The sequence below is a fragment of the Monodon monoceros genome, unplaced genomic scaffold, assembly GCF_005190385.1.
Source record: "Monodon monoceros isolate NGI ecotype Baffin Bay Population unplaced genomic scaffold, NGI_Narwhal_1 Super_Scaffold_1, whole genome shotgun sequence".
NCBI classification, from domain to species: domain Eukaryota; kingdom Metazoa; phylum Chordata; class Mammalia; order Artiodactyla; family Monodontidae; genus Monodon; species Monodon monoceros.
Window position 1 is genome coordinate 65,945,705 of NW_021703765.1, and position 25,413 is coordinate 65,971,117.

Sequence of the window (25,413 nt, forward strand, 5' to 3'; positions counted from 1 at the left end):
TATATAACAAATACATGAATTTCACGTGTACAACATGATGATTTGATATTTTTATACAGTGTGAAATGATCATCACAATAAGTCTAGTTGAGATCTGTCACCATACATAGAAAAATTTTTTTCTAGTGATGTGAACTTTTAAGATCAGTCTTAGCAAACTTCCAAATATGCAATACAGTATTATTAACTACAGTCACCATGCTGTACATTACATCCCTATGACTTATTCATATTATAACTAGAAGTTTGTACCTTTTGACCCCCCCTTCACTGTTTTTGTCCCCATCCCTACGCCTACCCCTGCTTCTGGCAACTGCCAGTCTGTTCTCTGTATCTGTGAGCTTGGTTGTGTTTTGTTTTTGTTTTTGTTTTGTTTTAGATTCCATGTATAACTGAGATCACTTATTTCACTTAGCATAATGCCCCTCAAGGTCCATCCATGTTGTTCCAGATGGCAAGGTTTCATTCTTGTTTATGGCTGAGATATTTATGAGTATCTATGTCTGTTTCTATATCTATCTTCTTTATTCATTCATCCATCAGTGGACACTTAGGTTGCTTCCATGTCTTGGCCATGTGCTGCAGTGAACATGGCGGGTGTGTATCTTTTCGAGTTAGTGTTTTAATTTTCTTCAGATAAATACTCAGAAGTAGAATTGCTGGATCACATAGTAGTTCTCTTTTTAATTTTTTGAGAAATCTCTATACTGTTTTCCATAGTGGCTGCACCAAATTACATTTCTACCAACAATGCACCAGGTTTCCCTTTTCTCTACATCCTTGACAACACTTGTTGTTTCTTGTCATTTTGATAAAAGCCATTCTAGCAGGTGTGGGTGATATTTCACTGTGGTTTTGAATTATGTTTCCCTAATGATTAGTGATGTTGAGTACTTTTTCATATACCTGTTGGCCCAGGCTTCATTTTAAATCTGCTTCTCTGGGAGGCCTCCGCTGATCACTGCCCGAGGTTGAGTTCTGCTGTTTCACCTCATCTCCTACACTTTCCCAGTCTTCATCAAACACTGTGTTGTAATTTCTTGTGTGAAGTCTGTGCTGTACACTAGCCTCGCACTCTTCACGAAAGCGGAGTTTATCACAGTCATTGTTGTATCCCCGGCCTAGCTAGCAGGTAATAGGTGCTCAAAAATATTGCTTTGGTTGTTTGAATGAATTAATTTTGAGATTGATCAAGTGCTGCTCCTGTACTTTACTCACTGTGTGCTCTTGGTTAAATGACCTGACTGATCCTAAATTTTCCAACCTTTGAAGTGAGATAACACCATCCAACCCTAGTGTGTTCTGAGTTTCAAGTAAACCAACATGTGTCAGCTGCCTGGCACATAGTGGATGCTGAGTGAGTACCATTTTTTATTCATAAATAGATAAGCCAGAAGATAGAGATTTTCCAAGAAATATAATTGTGCTTTTTTAAAAATAAAAACAACCAAAAATTATTTGCATAGTAACATACAATATGACTTTATACTTGTAAATCAAGTAGAACAAGTCTCTGAGAACCTATTTTCAGCTGCTTATCTCAGCAGAGTTTGCAGTCTTTTTCCTACCAGGCCATTTCCAGCCTTCTAACTAGTCTCTGTTTATATTGCTCCTTAGTTGCTAGCTGGAGATGGCATGTTCGAGACTGCATCACACCCGTTTGTTTGTTCCCCATTCAGGGCCCTAAATGCCTTCCCATGGTTCTTAAGCTCTCAGAGGAGCTATCCTCCTAGCCTTGCAGTTCTAAACCCAGTTCTAAACAGTTCTTTCCCAACCCTGGTGTCTGATCTTGGAGGCCAGGATTTTGAACTGCCTTGTAAAGAGGAGCCATATACCACACTATCTTTGACCCCATTTGGTCCTGATTTATTCTTTTGGTTTTTTTTTGTTTTTTTTTTTTTTTTTTTTTTTTTGCGGTACTCGGGCTTCTCACTGTTGTGGCCTCTCCCGTTGCGGAGCACAGGCTCTGGACGCGCAGGCTCAGCGGGCCCAGCCGCTCTGCGGCATATGGGATCTTTCCAGACCGGGGCACAAACCCGTGTCCCCTGCATCGGCAGGCGGACTCTCAACCACTGCGCCACCAGGAAAGCCCTAATTTATTCTTTTGGTACTGTTCTTTTTAACTCACAGCTAATAAGACTAGGATTTTTATTTTATTTATTTATTTATTGACTCATTTCTTTATTAATGTAGAAAAGGAGCCCAAGGCAGCTGGACCAGTACTACAAAGAACCAGGAGTTAATACTATTCTGGTGAAACGGTTGGCTTTACAAAAGCGAAGGAGTAGGCAAGAGCTGCCCTGGTTCTGGGGCCAGGCCCAGCCTACTAACCAGAACCTCAGAGCAGCACTCTCTCCCCCTGGGAGAAAGTGACAGGTAGGGCAGGGGCAGATGAGCTGGAGGTGGCAGGGATGGAGGTCCAGGCAGTGAGAACCATCCTGTGGCTGATGAGGACAGCGAACTGCTGGCTGGAGGCTCCCCTCTGGACCCTGGGTGCAGAGGCTCACATGAGCCTCAGCTCTGGGGGCAGGTAGAAAAATTCTGCAGACAGTAGAGAGGATGGGGATCCAGACATGGCTCGGGATTGAAGAGCCTTTCCCTTCACTCCGCCAGGGGCCGCCTTTCTCAATACTATGGGTGGGGCTTCAGGGCCCAAGGAACAAAGGGAGGCCCAGAGGCCTCCCAGTGGGAGGAAGAGGGGAAAGGAAGGAAGCACTTGAGTGTCCCGGGCTTAGGCAGCCAGGATTGAGACACAGGGCAGGAAAACAGCACCCCCATACAATGAGGCTGGAATATGGGGCTGGGTTGGGTTTATCCTCTGCCAGGACCAGCCCCATGGCAATGGGGACTGCCTCAAACCTTAGCAAACGGAGTCTGCCATGAGCACTGGCTCTCAGCAGACCTGGATGCTAGCCTTAGCTCTCCTGGAACAGAGCTAAGACTAGGATTTTTAAAAAGCAAAACTTTTTTGAATTGTAAATCAGTGCATGCTGTGGTAGAAAATTTAGAAAGCAATGGTCAAAAAGGCAAACAAAAATGGCATGTCATCTCTTTTCCCATCTGAAAGCACTATTAACGTTTTTATATCTTTTCAGTCTTTGTTCTTTTCTTCAAAAATACGGTTAATGTTATTTAAAAAATTTTTAAATCGGTATTTTTAGATAAATTATACAGAAACAACAGATGTCATCCAGTTTCATGACTCAAAGATAATTACTGTTAATATGTTTGTATATTTTATTTCTGAAATTAAAAAAAATAAAAGTATATAAATGTACATGGGTAAAAGACCTGGAATAGCAAAAGCAGTCTTGAGGGAAAAAAATGGAGCTGGAGGAATCAGACTCCCTGACTTCAGACTATACTACGAAGCTACAGTAATCAAGACAATATGGTACTGGCACAAAAACAGAAATATAGATCAATGGAACAAGATAGAAAGCCCAGAGATAAACCCATGCACCTATGGTCAACTAATCTATGACAAAGGAGGCAGGGATATACAATGGAGAAAAGACAGTCTCTTCAATAAGTGGTGCTGGGAAAACTGGACAGCTACATGTAAAAGAATAAAATTAGAACACCCCCTAACACCATACACAAAAATAAACTCAAAATGGATTAGAGACCTAAATGTAAGACTGCACACTATAAAACTCTTACAGGAAAACATAGGAGGAACACTCTTTGACATAAACCACAGCAAGATCTTTTGTGATCCACCTCCTAGAGTAATGGAAATAAAAACAAAAATAAACAAATGGGACCTAATGAAACTTCAAAGCTTTTGCACAGCAGAGGAAGCCATAAACAAGACAAAAAGACAACCCTCAGAATGGGAGAAAATATTTGCAAACGAATCAACAGACAGAGGATTAATCTCCAAAATATATAAACAGCTCATGCAGCTCAATATTAAAAAAACAAACAACCCAATCCAAAAATGGGCAGAAGACCTAGATAGACATTTCTTCAGAGAAGACACACAGATGGCCAAGAAGCACATGAAAAGCTGCTCAGCATCCTAATTATTAGAGAAATGCAAATCAAAACTACAATGAGGTATCACCTCACACCAGTTAGAATGGGCATCATCAGAAAATCTACAAACAACAAATGCTGGAGAGGGTGTGGAGAAAAGGGAACCCTCTTGCACTGCTGGTGGGAATGTAAACTGATAACAGCCACTATGGAGAACAGCATGGAGGTTCCTTAAAAAGCTAAAAATAGAATTACCACATGACCCAGCAATCCCACTACTGGGCATATACCCAGAGAAAACCGTAATTCAAAAAGACACATGCACCCCAATGTTCATTGCAGCACTATTTACAATAGCCAGGTCATGGAAGCAACCTAAATGCCCATCAACAGACAAATGGATAAAGAAGATGTGGTACATATATACAATGGAGTATTACTCAGCCATAAAAAGGAACGAAAATTGGGTCATTTGTAGAGGTGTGGATGGATCTAGAGAGTGTTATACAGAGTGAAATTAAGTCAGAAAGAGAAAAACAAATATCGTATATTAACACATATGTGTGGAACCTAGAAAAATGGTACAGATGAACCGGTTTGCAGGGCAGAAATTGAGACACGGGTGTAGAGAACAAACGTATGGACACCAAGGGGGGAAAGCGGCAGCGGGGGTAGTGGTGGTGGTGGTGTGATGAATTGGGAGATTGGGATTGACATGTATACACTGATGTGTATAAAATTGATGACTAGTAAGAACCTGCTGTAAAAAAAAATAAGAAAATTAAAAAATTTTTAAAAGCAAGTAGACACACACAAAAAATATACATGGGTAGATTCTCATGGTAAATTTAAAAAATATTACATGTAAAATGAATGTACCTTTTATTCCTCCCCCTTTTTCTTCTAAAGTAACACTTTTGTCCAATTGGTGTGTATCCTTCCTAAAGAGTGGAGTGAGAGAGAGTTGTTACAAGTTATCTAATGGGTGGAGGTCCCGGATGCTGCTAAACATCCTCCAGTGCACAGGACAGACCCCCACAGCAAAGAATTATGCAGCCCCAAATATCAATAGTGCCAAAGTTGAAAATTCCTGGTCTTGAGTCTGGAAGAAAAATTATTGTATCAAAGAACATTTTTAGGGCTTTTGATTTGTTCTGTCAGGTTGCTTTTCAGAAAGGGTTCACCAGTTTATATTCCTACAACAGTGCCCGAAAGTACCCACCTCACTCCATTTTCACCAATACAGTGAGTTTTTTTAAATTATGTTTTTACTCTTTGCTTTTTGAAAATTGAATCTTTTCTTTTGTGTTCCCTTAATTACTAATGAAGATGAATTTTTCATGTTTGATTTTTTTTTCACATTCTTTTGGTAAATTGTATGTTCTTTCATCCCTTATTTGTGACAGATATTTTTTTCAGGATTTTTTTTGCCATTTAATTTCCTTTATGATGTTTGTGACATAAATAAATTTAAAATTTTTATTCAGTCATATCTTTTGATTTTATTCTTTGGGATTTCTATTGTTTCTAGGCTTAGAAAGCCTTTCCCTTTCAGAGATTAACTAATCTCCTATATCTTCTAGTTTTTTGTGTTTTATTTTTTATGTTTAACCTTTTTTAATCTATCTGATTTTAAAAAATTGTACATTTTTAACCAATTGTTCCATCTCCATTTACTTGATAATCCTTTATTTCTCCATTGATCTTATAAACCAGGAGTTTTAAAGAAGCCTCTAGCTAATTTGAAAAAATAAACTTGCACTTAAATATTTCTTATCATTAAAAATTTAACACAAATATGGACCATGGGCTAGAAGCAGGAAATGAGGTGGATGTTTAGAGAGCAACAAATATGCCAGGAGGTCTGGATTGTTAGGAGGGAGATAATAGTAAAAAAGAAGGTTGGCATCACAATTGTGAAAATCATTACTTGCCAACCCTAGGGGTTGGATTAGTAGGCATTGGGAAGTCATCAAAGGTTTTTAAGCAAAGGATGGCATAATCAGAGCTACACTTTAGGGAAATTAATGGAGTAGTAGATGGAGGGGGTAGAGGCTGGACGACCTGTTAAGAGGCTGTTAAAGCAATACAGGTGTGAGATAAAGAGGCCCAGGGTGCAAAAGGTCTGACGTAAGAACAGGGGTCTCAAAAGGCAGATGCCCAAGGGAGCCAGGCAGTACTGCAAATGAATGCACTGTGTTTGATGTGGGGAGTGGTGGAATCTATGAGAACTTGAAAACGCATACATGCAGTATATGACAGGGACAGCCATTATTCAGTTAGGTGGTTTTTCCTGTGTGAGAGAGAATATGAGTTGGTGTTGTCAGATCTGGGTTTGTTTTTTTTTTTCCCAAGGGAAGTTGAAAGCCTGGATTTTTGTATGAGATTTCCTAATTAAAAGAGAAACAAAAAAACACTGCGTGAACCAAATAAAGCATGTTTGCTGGCCACCAGGCCACCATGTGCTACATTAGACATACATACCTCAGTAAGATTTGCCCATCGTTGCCCATTACTGGATCTAGGGAAAGAAGGAGATTTAGAGGAATCAAGGTAACTTCAGAGGTGATATGGTCCAATGGTACAGGAGGCAGCACCCTATAGTGCAGCTCATTCTTAATAAGCTGGAGTGACTGGGCTTGAATCCTAGCACTTACTAATTAGATGGCCTTCGGCAGATCACTTTATCTCTCACCTGTGAAATGGGGGTGATACTAGTATCTATCTCATAAGATTGAACACATGTAAAATATTTAGCCCAGTGCCTGACACAGAGCACTCAGGAAGTGATAATTATTATATTAAGTAGTTATTAGAATGAAGCCTGCAGTTAATTATTATATTAAGTAGTTATTAGAATGAACCCTGCAGTTAAGAGACTAGATTGTGGGGGATAGCTGGCTTGGGTTTGAATCCTTTGACACTTTTCAGCTGGGTGACCATGGGTGCATTACTTCACCTCTCCAGGCCTCATTAGTAAAATGGGGAATAACAATACCTACCTAATCCTGTTGCTTATGAAGGGCCAGCACAGTGGTCTAGTAGTAGCTAGATTTGTTGAGTCCTCCTGAAACTACTTAGGCATCTTAATGAGAAAAGCAATGCTTAGTATTCCACCCCGTTAGTTAACTGATTATGATGATGCTCCCTTTTTTTTTTTTTTCCTTTTAAAATTCTCTTTTTGCCTTAGCTGTTCATCAGCAAGACTGTGTGGTTAAGGTTACAGATTGAACTTGCATCCGAAGTTACCCTCGTAGCTCTCCATTCCCTTAAATTGCCCTCACCTTTATCCCTGCTACTGTTGCTCTGGTTCAAGCCCTGTAACTTCTTCCACACTTTGTCACTCAACTCCTAACCTATCTCCCCTGCCTCCAGTCCTGCCCCTGCCACAGTCCATTCTTCACACTGCCCAGTGATCTTTCCCTATTGCAAAATCAGAATTAATTACTACTTTAGTTTTTGTTGTTGCTATGGTTTTGCTTGCTTTTCTGTGTGCCAGTCACTAACATAAGACTTTCCAATTAAACTAGAAAACTCCTTTCTAGAGTGCCAAGCATATCAGGTACTCTAAACCTTTTATTTTTTCTGGAGAAATCCTTCTTGCAGGCCTTTCTGTACTGCTCCAAACTTAACCCATTGCTCTGTAGGCCCCTGCACAGCTGCCCTCCCCTGTGATTCTGAGAATTCCCTTTGCCTCTTTCCTGTCTTGTAGCCTTTGTTTTCTAGATTGCATCTTCTTTTTCTGTTTATACCCATATGTTACCGGAGCACACCCTCATTAGTTCCCTGAGAAAAGATGCATGATAGGTAAAGTTTTTGAGACTTTAAATGTCTGAAAATTCTTTAATTCTGCTCTCAACCTTGACTGATAGTTTGGCTAGGAATAGAATTCTAGATTAGAATGATATTCTCCCAGAATTTTGACAGTATTTGATCCATTGTCTTTTAGCTTTTAATTGCTGTTGAGAAGCCCAGTGCTACTCTGATTCCTAATTATTTATTAGCAGATTTTTTTCTCTGGAATATTTCCTGTTCATAGTGGGCTTTTTGCCTTCCTTTTCATTGTCTAGGTCTCATATGTAAAATTTCTGGGAAATCTTCTTTCTTTCTTTCTTTTTTAATATTTATTTGTTTGGTTGCACTGGGTCTTAGTTGTGGCAGGAGGGCTCCTTAGTTGCGGCTCATGGGCTCCTTAGCTGCAGCATGCGAACTCTTAGTTGCAGCATGCGTGTGGGGTCTAGTTCTTACCCACTGCACCACCAGGGAAGTCCCCTGGGAAATTTTCTTAAAAATTTTTTTTTGACTGTTTATTCCTGTCCTTTTTCTTTGTTCTCCACGGCTAGAGCTTTATTAGTCAGATGTTAGGCTTCTTGGGTTGATCCTCTAATTGGATTATCTCTCCTTCTCCCTCTTTTCTGTTTCTTTGTTATTGTTTCAAATTCTACTTCCTGTGATGTAATATTCTTCTGCAATTTGTTCTAATTCATACACTTATTTTCTGCTGTCATTTAAAATTCTGGAGCCTTCTCTCTGAATGTTCCTCTGTGTGGTACTTTGTGTTCATGGCTGCAGTATGTTATGTCCCTGAAAATATTATTTTGAAAGGTTTTTTTTTTTCATCCTCTAATTGTATCTCTTCCCTCTTAATTTGTTTCTTTGTTTTGGTTGTTGTCTTTCATGTCAGAGATTTCCTCAAGTGTCTGGTAATCTTTGGCCAGCTGCGCACATTAGGAGTGAGGCACTAAGAACTGATGAGAGCCTCCGTATGGTTGGGTGGGTCTTCAATGCAAGTTGAAAAGACAGAGAATTTTTTTTCTTAATTTGGGGAATCCCCTCATGTTAGTATGTGCACATCTTTTCTTTGGACCAATTTCCCCAGAAACTTCTAGTCTGCTGCCAGAAGATATACATGTAGCTGCCAGCTTAGCAGAAACTGAGCAGAGCAAAGGGACTTGTAATGTGGAGAGGGGTGCTGGGTGAGGAGAATCTCTCCATTCAGAATGCAGACTTTTACTGATCTCCCGTGTTTTTAGTATAGTGTTTCACTTCTATCTTCATCTCTAAACATCTGCAGAAAGTAGGCTTCCATCTTTTGCCAGATTGGGGGAGCAGATCTAGGCTCTCATTGCTTCTTACATAAATTTATATCCCATCCTCTGTTTCAACCCTGCATCCCTTCCCCTGAACTTCAGAAGCCTCTGTGCGCAACTCCTGCTTCTTTCCAGCCTTCTGCAGCTGGACTTGGCGCTCCTCCTTGCAGGCAGTTTAGTTTCCGTTTTCCCTGTCCTACTAAATCAGTTACCACTCATCCATCTGCTTTCCATCCTCCAGAATTTGATGGATATCTGTCTTCTGCTGGCATCTTTCTCAATTTTTTTGTTTTTATGGGTTTGCAGGGTTTTTTATTCTTTCAGTCTTGTTTTACTGAGATTTCTGACAGAAGCTGAGAAACTTGGGGATTTCTATGTGTCCTAGTCACCCAGAGGTCTATTGCATCTACTTTTCCCAGTCTGCTTCCCAGACTGGGAGTGACTTTGCAGCAGATGCCTTGTCTCATTTGTCTTTATCTTCCCAGGGCCTAGGACATAGTAGGCTCTCAAATGTTTGTTGAATGAATGAGTGAATAAATAAATTTTAACTCTTCTTTGTTAATTTTTCAAAACATTCATTTTCTTGATGTCTCTAGAAGCAAAGTGCCTACAATGCCATTCTAGATTCTGCCATTGGATGAGGCCAGTCTCCTTTGAATGCAGCTGGTATTCACAGTATGCTCAAGTTACTTAGAATTCCTAGCAGGCATTGTTATATGGAGGATTTTATTAAGTATCCAATGATGAATATATCTCCCAGACTCTTATTACCAACCCCCTGAAGCACATCCTTGATGCCCCCAGCTGACTTAATCACCACATTGCTCTCAAGTACCCAACACATGTTTAAAGCACTATTCTGTTTTTTGCCTCTGATGGCACCCATGAGAAGTGTGAAGACCACTATTTATCTTGTTAGAAGATGTTAGAGGAAGCATCCCAGGGGGAAATGTAACTCACTTGGGCACATCTGGATGCTGCTGTAAAAGACGGGTAAATCCCTGACTGGAGCCTAGAGTGGTTGTGGATAGTGGCCTTTGCCTTTTATCACCGGTTCAGCAAGTTTAATTTTGTTACACTAAAAATTAGGTTAAAAAAATCCAAGTTCTGTCTTTTTGACAACTCACTGAATGCAAATCAAGGCTTTGTGTTTCTTTTAAATTAAATTCAAGTTGTCGCACTTTCACATTTATGAAAAACTATTTCTGGTAGATTAATGTTTTAGTACTGGCATTTGCCCACTTCTTTCCATTCTTTATTTTGCATCCCTTCTATACACAAGAGGTTAATCTTAACCCTTACTCTCACTTAACGATTCCCTCTATTCCACATTTCTTTCTAGTTTTCTTAGATTCCAGGCACATAAGTAAGCACAGAATGAAGTGACTACCAGTAGAGTAACCTTAGAACCTGGAAAGCAAAACTTTATTTATCCTCCTGTTTTCTCCTTCATTTCCTCTTCTTCTGAACTATAAAAATTAGGTAAAATAAGCTTTAGGTGTAATAAAATATGATACAACATGTGCTTTATTTTGGGGAAAATGTGCTGCTACTTTCTTGGGCAGAAGCCAGAGCAGGAAAAGGCTGTATTCCACCCCCATCTGGAAGGGGGCATCGACAGAAGTGTCATCACTCACCACTTCATCTTCTCCTTCCCACTGCTTTTTCTCTTTAACGGTGACCGAATCATCACCTTCCCTTTCACCATTTACTATGAGCAAGGTAAACCAATCCATTCTAATCCCAGATTTTTTCAGAAAGAGGCTTCTGAGGTTTCCATAAAACTATACAACTTACAGCGGTTTCTATTTAATACCATAATACTTTGAATGGAACCTTCTGGAAATAGACCCTGCCATTCGAAAAATTGGGCTAATTCTTTTTTCCTGTTCTTTCTTTCTCCCAGCACACATACATTATTACTAAGGCACATTTAAACGGTCCTGCCTGAACTCATAGCCCAATATCACTGTTGAAAACCATCTCTGTCCCTAAATGGAATAAACTTAAACCTGAATCATAACACATCTTTCGAATGCCTGTAATTGCAGACATTTGGGAGCAGCTTTCTGGGATTTTTCAGGCATGCCAGACACATTAACCAGTCCTAGACTTGGCACATTCCTAAACTTTTCATTTCGTATCTCAGCATTTATATATAATCCTGAGGATAATATTAATCAAATAAAATACATCCCTTTTGAGACTCAAAGGTTGGTTGGCAAACTTGAAGCCATCCAGAGGTAGTTTTTATATCTAGGAGGTAGAGAGTAAAACATTATTTTACTCAGAAAACAACAATGTAGGCTAATTGTTGCAGGTTATTTTTTTCCTTTGGTTCTGGAAAAATTCTGAGTCTGTATCCAGTTTGTGATAGAATTTGACAATAGCCATTTTTATTAAATATTGCAAATTAGAAACACCTGCCTGCTAAGCTGTTCTAAGCACCTAATTGTGAACAGCAATAATAACTAGTCCCTTTCAGAGCAAGTGCTCTTGCCGTTTTCCTCATTTATTGTCTGAGATTTCTGGAGGAGGAAGTGCCGTATGATGGAAATATTCAGATTTGCGTCAGGTAAGCCTACGTTTAAACCCAAACCTTGTCATTTTATTAGTTACCTTGACTTTGGAGCAATTGCTTAATGTGGTCTGTTTCCTCATCTGCAAAATAAAGGTAAGAATTCCTACCTCTGAGAGGTCTGGTGGGGATTTGGGATGATGTAAATAAGGCACCTGATATATCATAATTTATTGACTCTGAAATACACATTTTTTCGTGTTTTAGTATCTCTGAAATCAGGATGATTTAAAAAAATTTTTTTTAAATTTTATTGTGGTATGGTTGATTTACGTTGTTAATTTCTGCTGTATAGCAAAGTGACTCAGTTATACGTATATATATTCTTTTTCATATTCTTTTCCATTATGGTTTATCATAGGATATTGAATATAGTTCCCTGTGCTATACAGTAGGACCTTGTTGTTTATTCATCCTATATATAATAGTTTGCATCTGCTAATCCCAAACTCCCAATCCTTCCCTTCCCCACTCTCCTTGGCAACCACAAGTCTGTTCTCTATCTGTGAGTCTGTTTCTGTTCTGTAGATATGTTCATTTGTGTTGTATTTTAGATTCCACATATAAGTGATATCATGTGGTATTTGTCTTTCTCTTTCTGACTTACTTCGCTTAGTATGATAATCTTTAGGATGATTTTACAATCAATAAGAAAGCGTTCTCTCATTGTTTAATTGTAACGTTTTGGTCCCTTTATTTGTGGTACATATTGTAAAGTGCTTCTTAAATTGATGGCAACTTTGACTTGATGAAATGTGGGATGCCTGGCTCTCAATGAATAATAATCACACTTATTATTGTGATATATTTTTTATAAGAAATATTTCAATGGCTTCCAGATTAAATTCCTAGACTCCAATTGGGGGTACCATTATAATCATTCTTAGGAAAAATAGTATTATAATAAAAATAATAGTTGCTCCTGTTTAATCATTTCATGTCTCATGTGAACAATTTAAAGGGAGAAGATTTCATAAGACTTAGCATGAATGTGACTGATTAGATGAGCAGCAGCAGGTAGAAGAACAAGGACAGAGATGAAGGACTGTGAGTTCTGGGTATACAGACAACAAAGTGGCAGCTGAGAAACACCTGTGTCTATGGACCTCCTATTCTTAGAGCTGTAGGAAAGTTTTAGTGCATCAGAATTTTGCTTAAATAGAACTAGAGGTTGAGGTATTGGTACTGCACACTCATTCTGGCATTCTTACCTTGGAGGATGGAGTTTTCTTCTTTTATATCCTTGTGCAGACTGAAAGTCCCATGACTGTCAGTTTGGTTTGTTCTTCAAGTGTTTGCTGTGTGTCTGCTATGTGCCAGGCATTATGATAGACTCTGAAGTTTCAGAGATGAATAAGACAACTCCTGGCTTCAAGAAGGCCCAGTCTGACCTATTGCATGCTGTGTTCCTCTTCCCTTCACCCATATCCTGTATCTTTTCTTATTGCTTTAAATAGAAAATATATGAATCATGTCTTTTTGCTTTAGAACATAGTTCCTTTAACACTTTAGTACATTTTCTGATATTCACTTTTATCCAAACAAGCATACCACTGAAAAACAAATTTAATAACTAATAGGATGAAGAATTTGGTCACAGTTGTAATTAAAAATTTTATCTATCAGTGTAACCTGTATTTAATCCAAACCTATCAGTTTGGATATTTTTATAATAAGCTAATACTTTAAAATGTAATTTAGGATCTTAATTAAAATTTTAGTTTTTCTTCAGTGAACTTATTGTGTTCCTTTTTTTAGATCTTGGTGTGATGTCTTCTTTCTTTGGGGATTCCCAAAAAGGAATGTTTATGTGCTTGCATGCCCAAATAATTTCTGTGCCAAAGGAACAGTGACAAATGTCACACAAGGGAAATGACATTTTCAGGTTTTTAAATTAATATAATGAGAGAGAGGAAGGCAGGCACTAATTTAGTACATTTAAATTTTAAATAAATGTGCAAAACAGGTTAAATTAATGTAAATATATGACTTTAAAATTACTTAATTTACTCAATTTTATTGGTATTTAGCATCTATAATAACAGCTAGCAGTAATTACTTGTAATGTGCCAGGCACAATTCTAAGCTCTTTAAGTATATGCTTAAAACCATCCCAAGAGATAGATATCATTACCTCCACTTTATAGATAAGGAAACAAGGACAAAGAGTCAGGAAGATGGCCAGCAGAGACAGAATTTAAACCTAGACAGTTCTAGTCGCTGTATTACCCTGGAATTACTAAGTTCATTATTATTCAGGAGACAGAATCAGTAGCTGTTAGAAAAGTTACTAAAGTTTTACTGAAGTTATTAAAGTTTGCCACTGAATTTGTCACTAAATAGCTGGCTTGGATTTTAGAGGGAAGAGCAGTATGTATTTAAAATATATTACAAACCTCATCTGTTAACATCGTCACATAACTTTAAAGATAATATTTATTATTTAAAATAACACTGTCAGAAATTAATTCTAAGTGGTTTTCTCATATAAATAATTGGCATTAAAGTGAAGATTATTAAATAAAAACTAGTATAATTATAATTTCACAAGTCTAATAAAGCTGGTCTTGGGTGGCTGCTGAATATGAGGGCCAAAAGAAAGGAAAAAGCCAATGCTAACGCTGAGCTTTTAACTAGTTGTTGGAAGAAATAGTGATAACGTTCACTTCTTTCATTAATCATGGAAATCACAAGGCAGACTTAGGAAAGGCAGTGAGGGCTTGAGTTTGAGGTGACTGTGAGATGGTGTGATGGAATGCGGGCAAAGCACAGTGAGGAGGGTAAGAGCTGGGGGCCTGAAGATTTGGGCTCTAGTCCTGCCTTTGCTGGTCATTAGCAGGTTGACCTGCTGCCAAGGTACTTGACATCTCTTGGTCTTAGTTTCTATATCTAAAGACATTGAGAAGTAACATTGGTAAGTGGTTTTCAAACGTGCAGGGTGCCATAGATTCTCCCAAGGGTGCTGGGGAGAAAAGTGCATCCTAGTCTAAGTAACCTCAACAACAACACTTTTAATCACGTAAATCACATGTATTTTTAATATATTTTTTAAAATAAATTAATTTTTTAAATTTTTGGCTGTGTTGGGTCTTTGTTGCTGCCCGCAGGCTTTTCTCTAGTTGCCTTGAGTGGAGGCTACTCTTCGTTGCGGTGCGTGGGCTTCTCATTGGGTGGCTTCTCTTGTTGCAGAGCACGGGCTCTAGGCGCGTGGGCTTCAGTAGTTATGGCGCACGGGCTTAGTTGCTCCTCGGCATGTGGGATCTTCCTGGACCAGGGCTCGAACCCGTGTCCCCTGCATTGGCAGGTGGATTCTTAACCACTGCGCCACCAGGGAAGCCCTGTATTTTTAATTTGATTTAAACAAAGCTTGAAAACCAGTGAAATTAGGTGATCTATAAGGCCTCTTCCAGCTCTAAAATCCTCTGTCTCTTATTCTGAAATCTGAGTTTGGAATCATCCAACAGGGATAGAATTTGAATCTGCCAGGCTGAGTGAAAGTACAGAGAGCTGAGATTGTGGACCATTTATTCCTAAACAGTTAGAAGCCATGAATTTCAGAAACCCTCAGCCTGCATTAGGGCCTGTTCTTTAAAGTGGGAGGGCCATAATGATATTCCTTCATGGATGGTGGCAGAAGTTCTCAGTTGTTTCTTAATTTCCTAACATCTTTCCAGGATCCTTGAGGACTCCTTTCCACCCAATTAAAAGATTTCTTGTTTAAATTGTTATCTGCTTGTCCTAGCAAATAAGCTGTCCTTTTCTTGGGTTTTCTTCCTTCCAAGAAATGTCTCTTCTGCCTCTTGTATTTGTACTTGAACACATATGTGTTTTCCATCTTTCTTTCTCTCCACATTTCTCCATTATATCCTGCTCAGCCAAAGCCAGATTTTATGATTTGATCTTCAAAGGGTGATTGACTACATTCCAACTCCCTACAAAACGATCTTTTATAGTCTACTAAAATTCAGGTTGGCTGGCAAGTGTGGAATGGAATAGTTTTGACTGGACTAAAACAGCACTATGGTAGAATGTCTCTTAACCCAGGTCAAATTATTGCATAAGAAACTTGAGTGAGTTATGTCGTAAAAAACTAATTTGAAACTAAGTTATCTGCCTGTCACTCCCCCAAATAAAACTGAAGATGTAGGTGAAACTGAGAGTGGGAAATAACTTTCCAAAAATCATCTTAATTGATTATTTCAAGTGAGTGAGAGAATTTATCCCCAATCACACTCAACTCCCTAATAGGACTACCAAGACTCTAAGATTATTACTTGGTCATCATCTTGTGGCCAAAGAGCTATGTAGAATGGAGTTCTTTATAAAAATCTCTCTAAAGGGATAGCACATGGCTGCAGTGGAAGGTGTTAAGTTGTAAAGGAGGGAGGAGAATCCTTAAGTGGCCTGGAAGAGATGTTAGGGAGGAACATCTTCTTTCCTCTGTCGTTCAGCATCAACCTCATCATTTGCAGTCCTTCATGAGGAAGTAGCACACACTCTTGCATTGGCTGCAACTTGGCAGTTACAGCACATAGCACAGATGCCTGTTGTACTGAATCAAGTTTACATGGAGCATCAAGTTAAAAAAAATGAATTCATTATAAATTCTCGCAGTTTTTATGGTATAATTAAAATGTCTAACAGGATACCTTTGGGAAACTAAATGCAGTTTTACTATTTATAGAGCCAGCAGAGGTAGTGTTTCTTGCCAACTTTCATATCTTATGACCTATAAATTGCTCTTAATAGCTAATCTGTCATCCCGGCTTCTTAAACAAGAAAGCTTGTTTTCTTATTAATCTGTTAATTTGCATCTGCAAAGGACATTTACAAATACTTGGTTTGAAAACATTGCTGTATTAATGCTGGGCATTATAAGTAATTTATCACCTGTGATAGCAACTCTTAGGTCTAGGTAATAGATCTTTCTGACATTGTATTATTCTTCCAACCCTAATATAGTTTTGATAAAAATAATTATTGTGAAAGCTCCTCTGGCCCCACAGTATTAGGAAAAGCTGACAGGTTACCTATGGAGAAGCTATAACTGTCACTAACTTCTCTCTAAGCTCATAGTAATAGATTCAAACCAACTATTCCAACTATGGTATAGTAATATGGTAGAAAGAATTCAGATGTACACAAATCACTGTCTTACTTTTTAGTAACAACTGCAGAATATTCCTCCAACGCTAAGTTTAGGAATTGGGACAAACTGGTTAGACTGATTATCATAAACCCAACACCAGTTATTGAGCATGTACAGCATGAAATGATTGAAGACTACTAAAGACCATGTAATTAAAAATTTCCCTGTTTATGTGGTATTTAAATCTTTTCTTCAGGCTGTGGCTGTGAGTTCACAATTCTTAGAGATCCCATTTCAGGAGCTTTCTCCCTACCAAGAGCCTTAACATTTAACTGTTTTTTGTTTTTGTTTTGCTGATTTGTTTTTTCTCTATTGTAATCCAAGAAGGATTTGTGGGAGCAGGAAACAAAACAGCAAAGGGAAGAAATCAGAGTAATGAGAGGATTAGGATCATATCATATGCTGAAGCCAGGGTAGAGTTTGAACATATTATGGGATTCTATCTGGCTGTTAAAAGGAGGCTCTGTATTAAATCATAAGCTTCCTGGTGACTCAAACAAAAAGGTAAACATGACCACTTATATGATTCACATTTTTCTTAAGATAAAACCATAGCAGCTGCATTGAAATCTGAAAGAAATTTTTCCACTGGTCCTTATAAAGATGACATCAGGTGGAATCATGGACAATGTCCTCAACAATATAGATTATACATTTTTTGGATTATTTTTGTACAGTTGTTTTTGTGTAGCTATTGAGTAAGCAACTCTAGACATTCATGACTATCATTTAACTTTTTATACAGAATTACTTTATCAACTCAGTTGCTGACTAAGGAAAGATTTTTCAGGCTATAGTACACTCATTAAATAGGGAATGAATGTTATTTAAGACTGTAGGAAGTGTATAGACCTCACAGAACATGATTCAGTCTTCTGTTTCTACAGGTTTGTATTTGGGTGGCTATTGATTCCCGCTAAATAGATCTGCAATGTGGGTAAATTACTACCAGGTAGACCCTTGTATCTGGGTTAATACAGATTTTTAAAGATTAGCTAAGTTTCTGGTTTTAGTACCTAATTCTCCTCAAATTTAGTTTTTCTATAAAAATGACTAAAATTTCATCACCCAGAAACCTATGGTAATTCAAATAATTGAACCACTAGATAGTGTTAACTATAACTATAGTGACTGGAGCATGAAAATTATTAATTTATGCTCAGTATTGTACTGGTCAGGCTAGGCCAGGTTATGCTGCAATAATAGTAAATTCCCAAATCTTAGTGGCTTATTTCTTGTGCCCGCTGTGTATTCATTACAGGTCAGCCAGGGCCCACATTGCTGATTGTCACTTAAATTTCAATTTTGATGGAGCAGTGTGTAGCAAAGAGAAGAGAAAACGTGGTGAAGTACGCACTGGTTCTTAAAGCTTTACATGGATGTGATCACATTTATTGGCCAAAGAAGGTCACGTAGCCACTCACACCTGACTTCATGCAGTCAGTGATGTGCAGTCTTACCTGCTTCGAAACAGAGATGCCAGCATATTTGTGAATATCCCTAAAGCCTACCCTAATATCATTAGTGCTTAACATTGACCTTACTGTATTCTAATTAGTTGTTATTTTAGTTAAGCATTTTGTTGTTGTCATTACTACCAATCTCCCTCCTTTTCAGCTACTTCATGGATATACATGAAAGTATAAATCTGATCTTGTCAGTCCCCTGCATAAACCTGTGGCTGTTATTGCTCCCTGGGTGGATTGTAAATTCTTCAATAGAGGATAAACTGTATGTAGTTAAATGAGCACGAGAGCTAGAGTCTGATGTCTGTGGACCTGAACCCTGGCTTTGCTATCAGTGCTATCAATTGTGTATTCTTAGGCATGTCATTTTATCTCTTTGAGTCTAGCGTTATCTCACAAATGAATTTAATAATAACAACACACAATTAAAAGTATTGTTATTAAGGATTAAATGAAACAACATACATGGAAAATGTGTTAGATTTTACAAATTGATGGACAGACAGAATTCATCCAAACCTGCCTTTCCAGACTCCCCTCCAACCACTATCCCCACTCCCAGGTCTAACCAGCTTCTTGGTCTCTAATCATTACACACTCTGTCATACTTCATGCCTTTGCTTGTGCTGTTTCCATTTCGTAGAATTACCCACTCCCCCAACGAGGAAGACTCCCAATTTATTTATTAATTTTTAACTAACAGACTTCATTTTTAGAGCAGTTTTAGATTTACAGAAAATTGAGCAGCTAGTACAGAGTTCCCACATTCCCTTTCTCTTCCCCATTCAGTTTCCCCTCTTAGTAACATCTTGTATCAGTGTGGTACATTTGTTACAATTGAGAAACCAATATTGATATAATATTGTTAACTAAAGTTCATAGTTTACACTAGGGTTCACTGTTCGTGTTGTACAGCCTGTGGGTTTTGACAAATGTATGATGCCCTATATTCATGATTATAGTGTCATGCAGAATAGTTTCACTGCCCTAAAAATCCCCTGTGGTCCATCCTTTTCGCCTGCTGAAACCACTGATCTTTTTGCTTTCTCTATAGTTTTGCCTTTTCCAGAGTGTCATGTAGTTGAGATCATACAGTGTGTAGTCTTTTTTTTTTTTTTTTTTTTTGTGGTCTCTCCCGTTGCGGAGCACAGGCTCCGGATGCGCAGGCTCAGCGGCCATGGCTCACGGGCCCAGCCGCTCCGCGGCACGTGGGATCTTCCCAGACCGGGGCACGAACCCGTGTCCCTTGCATCGGCAGGTGGACTCTCAACCACTGCGCCACCAGGGAAGCCCTTAAGACTGGATTCTTTCATTAAAGAATATACATTTAGGGTTTCCTTCATATCTCTTTGTGCCTTGGTAGATCATTTCCTTTTAGTGCTGAATAATATTCTATTGTAAGGATGTATCAAATTTTATTTATCCATTCACCTATTGAAAGACATCTTGGTTGCTTCCAGTTTTTAACAATTGTGAATAAAGGTGTTACAAACATTCACGTGCAGGTTTTTGTGTGGATGTAAGTGTTCATTTCATTAAGGTAAATAATGCAGGAGCATGATTGCTGGATCATATGCTATGAGTAGGTTTGTAGGAAACTGCCCAACCATCTTCCAAAGTGGCTGTCCCATTTTGCATTCCTATTAGCAATGAATGAGAATTCCTATTGCTCCACATCTTCACCAGGATTTGATATTGTCAGTTGTCTTAGATTTTCACCATTCTGATAGATGTGTAGTGGTATCTCATTGTTGTTTTAACTTGCAGTTCCCTGATGACATATGATGTGGAGCATCTTTTCATATGCTTCTTTGCCACCTATATACAGTCGGCCCTCCATATTTATGGGTTCTGCATCCACAGATTCAACAAACCACATATCAAAAATATTTGAAAAAATTCCAGAAAGTTCCAAAAAGCAAAATTTGAATTTGCCATGTACCAACAACTACTTACATTGTATTTACATTGCATTAGGCATTATAAGTCATCTAGAGATGATTTAAAGAATATGGGATGATGTGCAAAGGTTATATGCAAATACCATGCCATTTTACATAAGGGACTTGAGCATTTGCAGATTTTGGTATCCATGGGGGTTCCTGGAACCAATCCCTTGCAGATACTGAGGGAAAACTGTATCTTCTTTGGTGAGGTATCTGTTCAGGTCTTTTGTCCATTTTAAAGTTGGGTTGTTTTCTTGTTGAGTTTTAATTTTTTTTGTTTTTTGTTTTTGTATATTTTGGATACAAGTCCTTTGTCAGATAGGTATTTTGCAAATATCTTCTCCCAGTCTGTAGCTTGTCTTTTCATTCTGTTCATGGTATCTCTTGCAGGGCACAGTTTTTAATTTTAATGAAGTCCAACATAGCAATTCTTTCTTTCATGGGTCATGCCTTTGGTGTTTTATCTAAAAATTCATTTCCAAACCCTAGGTCCCCTAGAATTTCTCTTATCTTCTAGGAGTTTTATAGTTTTGCATTTTACATTTAGGTCTATGATCCATTTTGAGTCGATTTGTATGAAAAGTGTAAAGTCTGTGTCTAGATTCACTTTCTTTGCATGTGGATGTCCAGTTGTTCTAGCACCATTTTTTGAAAAGGCTGTCCTTTCTCCACTGAATTACCTTTGTTGCTTTGTCAAAAATTAGTTGACTCTGTTTGTGTCTAGAGAATTTTCTTGAGTACATGAATGAATGAACAAATGAACCAAACAACAGACCCCAAAACACTCTAATATCCGTGTAACCTTTGACCACTTAAAGTGCTTTTACCAACACTATGTGTTGGATATACCAATGATTGCAAAATGCCCCGGAGTAAAGGGTGAATTTTCTTATGTCTACACTTGCAGAAAAGTAATACGAGTAATATGCTTTAGCGTATGAAAATAATGACCCTTCCTGCCATCAGTGGGGCACGCTTCTTGTGTCGTTTTTTTAGTTGTGGTGACATATAACATCATGTTCTATTTTCTGGTCATCTTCTGCCACATCTTTGAAATGAATAAAGCTAAGTTAGGGTAGGAAGAGAAATAAAGATCTAAAATTTTTGAGCATCTTCTGTGAGCCTTGAAATGGGCTCTTTACAAGTTCTATCTTATTTAGTACTCATCAGAGCACTGTGAGATATTAATATTCCCATTTACAGATGAGGAAACTGAGGCTCAGAGATGTTGCAGAACTTGTGTAGTATCACACAGTTTGTCCTTTGAACCCATGCATGCCTGATTCCAGAGTCTGCCCCGATTCTTCTATATCCCTCTGCCTCTTGGGTTGCAGGTGGTTAACCCAGTACCTTGGGTTCGTGGGCACTGAACTGGCAAGGAATACAAGGTGCATGTGGATTTGGACAGTGAAGATGAAAAACTGTATTTCTGGTACTAGCTGTGGGTGCATTTCCCATTTTCTTAAAACTACATGCAATTAGTCAATCAGCAGTTATATCAGATATTCTCTATATGTGCATTTAATCATCCCACAAAATATAACCCTTATAAAATACACACAATAAAGGGAAAAACATGCTAGTTGTGAGGAACACGTTTAATTTTGCAAAATAATGTTTAATGGTAGTATCATCAATGTGGTTTTTTGGGTAGTTTAAGCTTTCTCTATTTCATGTCTCAAACTGAAAGTCCTTAAAGGTGGTTTGAAAAATTATGAGCAAATTTCCTTCTCCAGCTCCATGTCCCACGAAACTGACTCATCAGGTGCAGTTCTTCTGCAAATATTTGGGGCACAGAGCAAGGGGTAATGACTCCTGTGTGCTAAGTGTGCAGCTGGAAATCATGCTTTGGCAAGAACATGAGTAATTTATATCTTGTAAACAGAGAAAAGTATTGTCTTATTCCAGCCAGAGGGTTTGTTAGCATAACTGTTTGTGTGCATTTTGGTATTCAAATACAGATGTTCCAAAACGTTTCCCCTGTGGGAAGCAGCTGCTGCTATTCTAGCACAAAAATCTCAAAGAGATTAGTATACAAAGACAGTGTGAACCTTAGTGGCAAGCGCAGCATCCGCTTGAGGTGGGGCCTGTGTTTCCCTGTAGATAGTGGGTCTTCAGATTCTCCTTAACAGCCTGAAACCATGTTTCAGATCTAAGCTTATTCCACAGGAACAGGAACAAAGACAAATGATTAATTTGTAATTCACTTAGCTGATAAATATGATCACATGTTATTTGCCCAGCAGCTGTAAAACACTGGACTTCATGTCCTGTGGCAACTGATACAGGAATATAGATGTTTGGTTGTAATGACTGATGTTTTTGGTGCCGTTACTAGCTTCTGCTTGGTAACAGCGCTCAGCCCAGATGGCCTGCAGTCATAAAACACCCATCCACACCTTAGTGATGCATTTACAGAGAACTTTACAGTTTACTCAGGGCACTCACTTGCACTGCCTCATATGATCCCATCCTAACCTTGGAAAGTACATATGCTGTCATTATCAGAACGGTTTACATATAAAGAAAATACAGGTGAAGAAGTGACATGACTTATCAGGGTTACACAGCCAGGGCCTCTGACTCTAAATTCTATTCCATTCTTATACTACATCAAGCTGCCTTTCTAATTTCAGAGGCTATGATGTGTGCTTCATAAACTATATTGACCTTTCTAGAGTTGCCGGTTTCCAGGACACCTGCGTGAAGAGTCCCAGCCTGATAGCGCTGCCTGTAACTGGAAGGTGCCAGGGAAGAGCTAATGCAATAGTCCTTCCCTCTTTCCTCACAGCCCTAAAGGGGAAATGCCCCAATACTCTCTTTCCTTATTTTGGGAGAGCTTCAGCAAATGAGCTCCCATGTCTCCCTGGCATTTACAGAAATGAAGAACCAGAAGCAGAAGATCCCTGGGCTGTCATTTGGAGTTGCCACATACCACAGGTTTCTAAGAACAGTGATGCCTGGGATGCTGTGCCTGCCCCAGACCTTATTAATCTATTCCCTGCAGTGTTCAAGGGCTCATTGCCTCCAACCAGATCTACTATTTGGAATTATCTAGTGAATTATTTATGGTTTACACATTTGACAGAGGCTCATGGCTAAGTTTGAAAACACTCAGTTCCTGGGACCTAGAAACCTCTGTCTGGAAAACCAAGGCTCAGAGAAGTTAAGTTTCTGAAGGTCCCAGGGCTAGTAAACATCAGTGCAGTTTTGAACCAAGGGTGTCTGATTCTAAGTCACACTAGCTCCATAGTGAGAGAGCCATGTCTTCTACTTTGAGGGCAGCAAAGATTTGCAGGTGGGAGGGTTTGTGGACTGTGTCCTGCTCTCTAGCCTGGTTTGGGCACAGAAGGACCTCAGAGAGTAAGGAGGGGAGGCCCAATTACAGAATGAAAGGAAAGAGACTGAGTCCCCCGTCCTGTAGCAAAGGAGGAAAGGAGATTGTCGGGTGTGGGGAGGGGAGTTGTGAGCAGTAGAAAGGCCTGTGTGCACTGTGCCAACAAGAAGTCTTAACTTCTGATCCTGAAGAGGTTCCCGAAGTAGGAACCTGAGGCCAGTACACATCCAAGTGGCATGCTCTTGAGTGACATCATTGCTGCATCTGCCAGAATCACATTGCTACAGGATTGTGATTTTCATGGAATTGTTTCTGCTCTCCACCACTCAGAAAAAAAAACAACCCCCAAAAGTACATTTCTAAGCGTTTATTTCCTCTCTATTTTCCTCAAGCTTTTTGTTGGAACATCTGTGAAATGATAAAAGCAACTTAAAACTATATGGAACCTTTTGCAGATACACAGTTTGCAAGCAGCTTTGTAAAGATGGTCAGTCTCAGTCATTTTGATCAAAACGGCTATTTCGCAGGCAAAGAAATAAGGTAGCAAATCACTCAACTATGAAATATTAATAAAAGTGTTCTGAAGTGCATATAGAACACATCTGATAAAGAAATACCCTTACTCCAGGCGGGATGGCCTTCCCTTGTTGTTATTCCCTAGCCTGGAGGCCCTGGTGAAGATCACTTGCCTACTTGTGACAGAGTTTACCCTTTGTTCTGCCAGGATCACGTATTCATGGTACGAAGAGGGAGCATCATGAAGAAAGGGGGCTACGTGGCTCTAGCTGTAGGCACTGTGTGGAGGAAGGGAAGGATAGGCAAGTTGTTGAATGAAAAGAAGCGCAGGAGAGCTCGGTGTAACTTCCCTTTTATGTCTCTGCAAAGGAGTTAGAAACTAAAGACGAGAATCTAAGACTATCTGCACTTGGTAAGATTCTAGAACCCGTGTAACATCTCCTTTGTTAATTTTGTTTCCCTTTGGTTCACTATGCCAATATAGAGTCATTTTCATTAAAACTTTTAAGACAAAAAGGGCTCATGTTCTTTTCTTTAGACAAGAACTACTTGAGTGGCAAGCAGTGTGAGGGGACTAGGAAGATAGCATCTTTCTGCACAGAGGCTGGGGTCAGAAGAGAGAGCCTCTAGGCAAGAAAAGCAAAGCTTGAAGAGCAATGTGAGCCTAAAAAGGGGTGGTGAGGCCCTGTGGGGACTACCACATTCAGAGATGTAGTTGTAACTCCCGTTATTTTCCTCTGGGGCTCATCTAATCCAAGCCTTCCACAGTAACCAGCACTGATGAAGTCACATTGAGTTAACAAAGATAAGAGAACAGGACCCTCCATTGGTCCTGGGTCACAAAATTATCAATCATCAATCTAAAGATCTCCCTTGCCGTTAATGTATCCATTTGCTGTGGGAGAACACAAGAACTGAGAAATGCAATTTGAGTGCACTCTTTGAGTGCAAAGAGCCTAGCATGGATTTCTCCTATGAAATTCCTATGCTATATTACATGTAATAATTAATTTTGATTTTCTTCAACATTTTCTTATGCTGCAGAGGTTAATAGCTATTAACAGAGATGTAATATCACAATATTAGAAATGTCAAGTCTTTAAACTAAGATGAAGGTTATATGGCACACAACCTGTTTCTATGAGATTCAGTATTGAATGTTACTGATTAAGTTGCCATTGTCTTTTATTAGGAACTTGCTGTTTGGATGTGCTCTTTTTCAGTTCTGCATAGGTCTGCAGACCACTGATAGAAACACCATTAGAAATAGGTTTGGATGGTTATGGGCAAACTCTCTAACATTTTATCTGCTGAAACAAACCAAAGCCATTTTCTGATGTGCTTTCTTTT

General features: G+C 38.9%; 1 protein-coding gene across 4 annotated transcripts in view; it reads left to right on the plus strand.

Annotated features, from left to right (window-relative positions):
• Window positions 1-25,413, plus strand: part of TTC28 (tetratricopeptide repeat domain 28) — a 579,401-nt gene that overhangs the window by 391,150 nt on the left and 162,838 nt on the right. The window lies entirely within an intron of this gene.